The 6521-nt window shown below is 32.1% G+C and overlaps 1 non-coding gene across 1 annotated transcript; it reads right to left on the bottom strand.

The window, feature by feature from the left end:
* Nucleotides 1-3490: 3490 nt before the first annotated feature.
* On the bottom strand, nucleotides 3491-3597 carry LOC133802841 (small nucleolar RNA R71). Its single transcript, XR_009877586.1, has one exon. It is a non-coding gene; the product is annotated as a small nucleolar RNA R71 (small nucleolar RNA).
* Between the last annotated feature and the right edge of the window lie 2924 nt (nucleotides 3598-6521).

The following is a 6521-nucleotide window of genomic DNA, read 5'->3' as shown; positions in this document are numbered from 1 at the left end:
AGTTATATTATTGTAAAATGTTATAGTTTAAATTATTTAAAATTAATATTGTTAAGTTATGAGTAAAAAGATGTAATGTTGAGTTTAAATGTTAAATATAAATTAAGTTATAATTAATATTTTCAAAGAATTAATTTGATTTATTTTATAATTGAAAATATTTTATTATGATTTATTTTATATTTATTTTGTAGGGAAATTTTGATTCTTGAAAATAAAGAAGAGAAAAGAAAAGAAAAGTGATAATTTTGTGAGAAAGACAAAGAGATTGTGGCATTTGAGCAAGGGCCCAAGCATCCCCTTCAAGCCCAGCTGCCTTGCCTCCTTCGGCCCAGCCCACGGCCAACTTTTCTCCCAGGCCCAAGCTTGGGCCCGATTCCATCAAAGCCCAGCAGCAACTCACACCATCAGCCTTCAGCATTCCCTCTCAACGCCAGCCGTACGGACAAGCTTCACACCAGCGTCCGTACGAAGTAGCTCACCAACGCCAGCTGTCAACTTTGCCCAAGCCTTCCTCCACGTGCCTCACCAAAGTCCCTTCAGCAATGCCCAGCATCAACAAACCGAGCATCACAAATGCCCAGCCCAGCCGCCTGCTCTTCAGCAAAGCAGTCCAAAGCCCACCGTGGGCCTGCGCCAATAACATGGCCCAATCTCACCCCAGGCCCACGTTACCTTCAGCTCACTCATGCCAAACCGAGCATCACATATGCCACAGCCACCAATATGGCTAAAAAAACCATATTTGTTCCCAATGTCCACCTTTTTTCTTTTCACTAAAATATCAACTCACTATTCCATATTTTTCTCACCTAAATAAACTTTCTTAATTTATTTTTTACCCTAACTTTTCACTACTCTTTTACCCAACCAAACATTTCATCTTTCCAATACTCTTACACTTACTATATTTATCCTACCACTTCCCAACACAATTAAATTAATCATTTTATTTATTTTAATTTGATTAATTTAATCTCCACATTTTGCCTATAAATAGAGTATTGTAAGACCATTTGGGGGGGGCTCTTCTTCTTCTTCATATTTTTCATCCTCTTCTACACATTTTTCTCTCTTCTTTTCACTAGTTTCTCTCTACCATTTTCATCTTTTGAAGAGCATGTCAAGTATGTTATTTTGTAATTTTTATCTAGTTATGAGCTTCTAATCTTTTTCAAAGGTTATTAAGATGATGATGAAGCAAAATGTAACTAGATAGTATTTTTTATTGTATGTTGATTTCCCATTTGTGTAACATTGTTTATGAATTTTTCTATCAATGATATGCATTTTTCATCTATTATTGAGTGTTAAAGCATATTACACTTAGTTCTTCATTATGCAAAAAAAATATGATATTCTTTGATTAAATGTTTTTCATTAAATTGTTCACATCTAATTCTTAGAGCATAAGTATCATATTTTTCCTAAACATAATCTCTTTGATTTTTTGTAGTTTCATTAGGTTGTAACACAACTAATGCTTAGAAATTATATCTTATAAAAGTGAAGAAAAGTCCTACCTTTTTGAAAGAGTAACTTGTGCTTGAATAGAAAATATATTTTGAAAAAATATATAGTGTGATTTATTTCAACTATATTAAAACTTGGGAATCAATATACTTATAAATACTATTGAACTTGCATTTTGTGGATTCTAAAATCTTAATAATCTTATTTTATATATCTCATTTGAAAACAATTTTTCTATTTAATCTTAAATCTTTTTATTACTTGTGTTTTATTTTTCTAAAACAAAATCTCATCAAATATTTGGAACTAGGTTAGAATATTCTTGCTTTGTTTGAAATAGTTTCTTTTGATGTTAGTCAACTCCCATGGGTTCGACCTCGTACTTACATGAACATTATATTCCGAAACGATTCGTGCACTTGCGAGCTTAAATATTAAAACACCCTCTTTTGGGATCAACAAGTTTTTGGCGCCGTTGCCGGGGAGTTGCAAGAAAGAAACGGTCTTTCTACAAGGTAAGTAACATTCTTCTACTAGTTATTTTTTTTATTTTTTTTTTATTTGCACAATTATCTTTAAAAAAAAAGTAAAAAAAATATATATATATCTATAAAAAAAAATTGAAAAAAAAAGAAGAGTAAAAATCAAAAAAAAGAAAAAAAAGAAAGTTATATATATATTTATTTATATTGTTATATATTATATTATATATATTATTTATATTATATAAATATATTTATATTGTTATATATTATATTATATATATATCTTGGTAGTTGATGGCATTTAGTGCCTCCTACTTACTTATTAGTTGAGTGCATTAGTGCCTCCTAAATACTTGATAGTTGAGTGCAATTTTTGCCTCCTACATACTTGAGCAATTTATCTCTTCTAGTGATGGCATTAGTGCCTCCTAGCTTTTATTTTATTTTATTTATTTTTATTTATCTTAGTTGATGGCACTAGTGCCTCCTAAGTTTATTATTATTATTATTATTATTATTATTATTATTATTATTATTATTATTGTTGGTTGATGGCATTAGTGCCTCCTAATTTTATTTTTTGTTGATCATTTAGTTGATGGCATAAGTGCCTCCTAATTTTTATATAACTATTTACTATTGCTATTGTCATTTTATTTTATTTCTTCTTAATTATCGCATTTAGTTAGTTGTAATTTTATTGTTTAAGAAAAATACTTGAAAAAAAAAAACTAAAAAAACAAAGCTTGTTCTTTCAACATAAGCAATTTTTGCTTAAAGGAAATTTGGCAAAGTTCTCATCCACGCTTATTAATTAACCTCGGGGAGTTGTTATTAAGTTGTGAGTAAGTGGAATCAAATAGGCCTGGGAACAAGTTAAACAAAAAAAAAAATCATAAAAATCATAACAAAAAAATTATATATTTATATAAATATTGTAATCTCTTCTTGTTATAAGTATGCTCTGTGGTTGCGGTTCTAACTGATCTTCCACATCAGAAATTTGTTTTCTTGTGATTGTTTGTGTTACTTGGTGAAATCTGTGACATTGTATGCATCAGTGGCATCGTAATTCAAAAAATCGTTTGGTGAAAAAATTAGTGTCTGTACGTGAAATTGAAAGTGTTTTTGAAAGTTTAAGCATAATGGAACAAGAACCTAATGTTGTGCAAGAGAAAACTCTTCTTGAATACTTTTCACCCATTTCATCTAATGCCCCATCATGCATTGTTTTGCCCACTACTAATGCTACTCATTTTGAACTTAAACCATCAATCATTCAATTGTTACCATCATTTTATGGTTTAGAAAGAGAGGATCCATACATGCATGTAAAAGACTTTTTGGAAATTTGCTCAACCTTTCGTTTTCAAAAATTTTCAGATGAGTCAGTTAAACTTAGGTTGTTTCCTTTTTCTTTAAAAGATAGAGCCAAAGCGTGGTTAAACTCACTTCCAACTGGAACCATCACTACTTGGGATCAACTTTTTAATAAATTTCTTGCTAAATTTTTCCCCATGTCCAAAACTGATAGTTTAAGAAGAGAAATCTCCGAATTTTATCAAAAAGATAACGAAGAATTTTATGAATGTTGGGAAAGATTTAAAGATTTATTATTAAAATGTCCCCACCATGGTTTTGAAAAATGGAGACTTGTAAAATATTTTTATGATGGTTTAACCCCTTCAAATAGACAAATGATTCAATCTATGCATACTGGAAAATTTTTAAAACTGCAAGGGCAAGAGGCTTGGGACGCTCTTGAAGAATTGTCTGTTAATTCACAACAATGGAATTATTCTGAGCCTAGGTCTAGAGCCAACCCTTCACCAAAAAGAGAAGGAAAATATGAAATAAAAGAAGAAAGTGATTTAAGAACATCATTTGATAAATTAGCAAGAAAAGTAGAAGCCTTAGTAATAAGTCAATCTATGAATTCTCATGTGCAACCTAAAAAAGATGTTTGTTCTTTATGTGCTAGTTCATGTCATAATGCTCAATCATGTCCTTCTTTTATTGAACCATTTTCTGAAGAGGCTAATGCTTTACATTCATATGGAAAACCTTCTTCTGATAGCCCATTTTCTAACACATACAATCCAAATTGGAGAAACCATCCCAATTTTTCCTGGAGACAAAACCAACCACAAATGAATCAAGGAAACCAATTCCACATGCCAAATCCAAATCATGCCCAACCAAGTCAACCTTACCCTCCACAAAGAAAACCTTCTTTAGAAGACACCTTACAACAATTCATGCAATCCACCCAACAAATCTTACAAAATCAGTCTCAATCCATTGCCAAACTTGAGACACAATTGGGTCAACTTGCTAGTGTTGTAATGAGAGAGAAAAAGGAAGATTTCCTAGCCAACCCATCCCAAATCCTAAAGGCCAATATGAAATAGGAGCCCCTAGTCATAAAGAAGAAGCTAAGTCTATTTCAATTCTTAGGTCCGGAAAACAAATTGTCAAACCCGATTACATACCTCAAGTTGAAAAATACCAAAGCCAACCTCAAAGTTCCAACATAAATGACCTTTCAAAAGATGATGCTCAAATCCTTCCTTCCATCCCAAAAGCTCCTTTTCCACAAAGATTAATTCCACTCAAGAAAGGCAACCAATATAGTGACATCTTAGAATTTTTCAAACAAGTAAGCATCAACATTCCGTTCTTAGATGCCATTAAACAAATTCCTGCCTATTCTAAATTCTTAAAAGACCTTTGCACTGTTAAAAGAAACACAAATGTTCCAAAAAAGGCGTTTTTAACTGAACAAGTTAGCTCCATAATTCAAAATAAAAGCCTTGTGAAATATAAAGATCCCGGTTGTCCAACAATTTCATGCATCATTGGCGATCATTTCATTAACAAAGCTTTACTTGATTTAGGAGCTAGTGTGAATTTATTGCCTTATTCTGTGTATAAGCAACTAGGTCTAGGAGAATTAAAACCAACTTCTATAACACTTCAATTAGCCGATCGTTCAGTGAAAATCCCTAGAGGTATTGTAGAAGATGTTTTAATTAAAGTGGATAAATTCTATTTTCCTGTGGACTTTATTGTTCTTGACACTCAACCTGTTGAAAATTCTCATGCTCAAATACCCATCATTCTAGGTAGACCATTTTTTGCTACATCTAATGCAATTATCAACTGTCGTAATGGTGTATTGAAATTATCTTTTGGAAACATGACTGTTGAATTAAATGTTTTTAATGTTGCTAAATCTGTTGAGTGTGAGGAAGTGCATGAAGTTAACATGATAGAGAATATGTGTGAAGATGATGGAAGTGACTTACTTGATTTTTGTGAAAAATACTTTGGTATGAACTTGCACATTGATGATTTTAATGATGATGTGAATTCTTTGTTAGAGTCTATACCCTTAAATGAAACCAAAGTTGAACCCTTTTCACCCTTAGATCATGTTCAATCAATTTCCGAGTCTCCAAAGTTAGACCTTAAACCTTTGCCAGAAAATTTAAAATATGCTTTTCTAGGAGAGTCTGAAACCTTGCCTGTTATCATAGCATCTGCTTTAGATAAAGAACAAGAAGATAAATTGTTAGATGTCCTTAGAAAACATAAGGAAGCCATAGGTTGGACTATTGGAGACATCAAGGGAATTAGCCCATCCATATGCATGCATAGAATCCATCTAGAAGAAAATGCTAAAACCTCTCGGGAATGTCAAAGAAGGTTAAATCCAAATATGAAAGAGGTCGTTAGGGAAGAAGTACTTAAACTGTTAGATGTAGGTATCATTTACCCTATTTCTGATAGTCAATGGGTTAGTCCAGTTCAAGTAGTGCCTAAAAAGTCTGGGATCACTGTTATTGAGAATGAGAAAAATGAATTAATCCCTACTCGAGTACAAACGGGGTGGAGAGTGTGTATAGACTATAGAAAGCTAAATAATGTTACTAGAAAAGACCACTTTCCTTTACCCTTTATTGATCAAATGCTTGAACGTTTAGCTGGCCATGCATATTATTGTTTTCTTGATGGCTATTCGGGATATAACCAAATCCCCATTGCCCCTGAAGATCAAGAAAAGACTACCTTCACTTGCCCTTTTGGAACCTTTGCATATCGTCGCATGCCTTTTGGTCTTTGTAATGCTCCTGCAACTTTTCAAAGATGTATGATTGCAATATTTTCTGATATGGTTGAAAGAAATCTTGAAGTGTTTATGGATGATTTTTCTGTGTTTGGAAATTCTTTTGATGACTGTTTGCACCATCTTTCTCTTGTTTTAATTCGTTGCAAAGAAAATAATTTAGTTCTTAATTGGGAAAAATGCCATTTTATGGTTAAAAAAGGAATTGTTTTAGGTCATGTAATCTCATCTGAGGGAATAGAAGTTGATAAAGCAAAAGTTGACCTTATTTCAAAACTTCCCCCACCTAAAACAATAAAAGAAATTAGATCATTCTTAGGCCATGCCGGTTTTTATAGAAGATTCATAAAAGACTTTAGCAAAATTTCACGCCCATTATGTCATTTACTAGGAAAAGAAAATGCTTTTGTCTTTGATAATGATTGTCATGTTGC

The sequence above is a fragment of the Humulus lupulus genome, chromosome 9 (assembly GCF_963169125.1).
Source record: "Humulus lupulus chromosome 9, drHumLupu1.1, whole genome shotgun sequence".
NCBI classification, from domain to species: Eukaryota; Viridiplantae; Streptophyta; class Magnoliopsida; order Rosales; family Cannabaceae; genus Humulus; species Humulus lupulus.
This window is presented reverse-complemented; position numbering and strand designations above follow the sequence as displayed.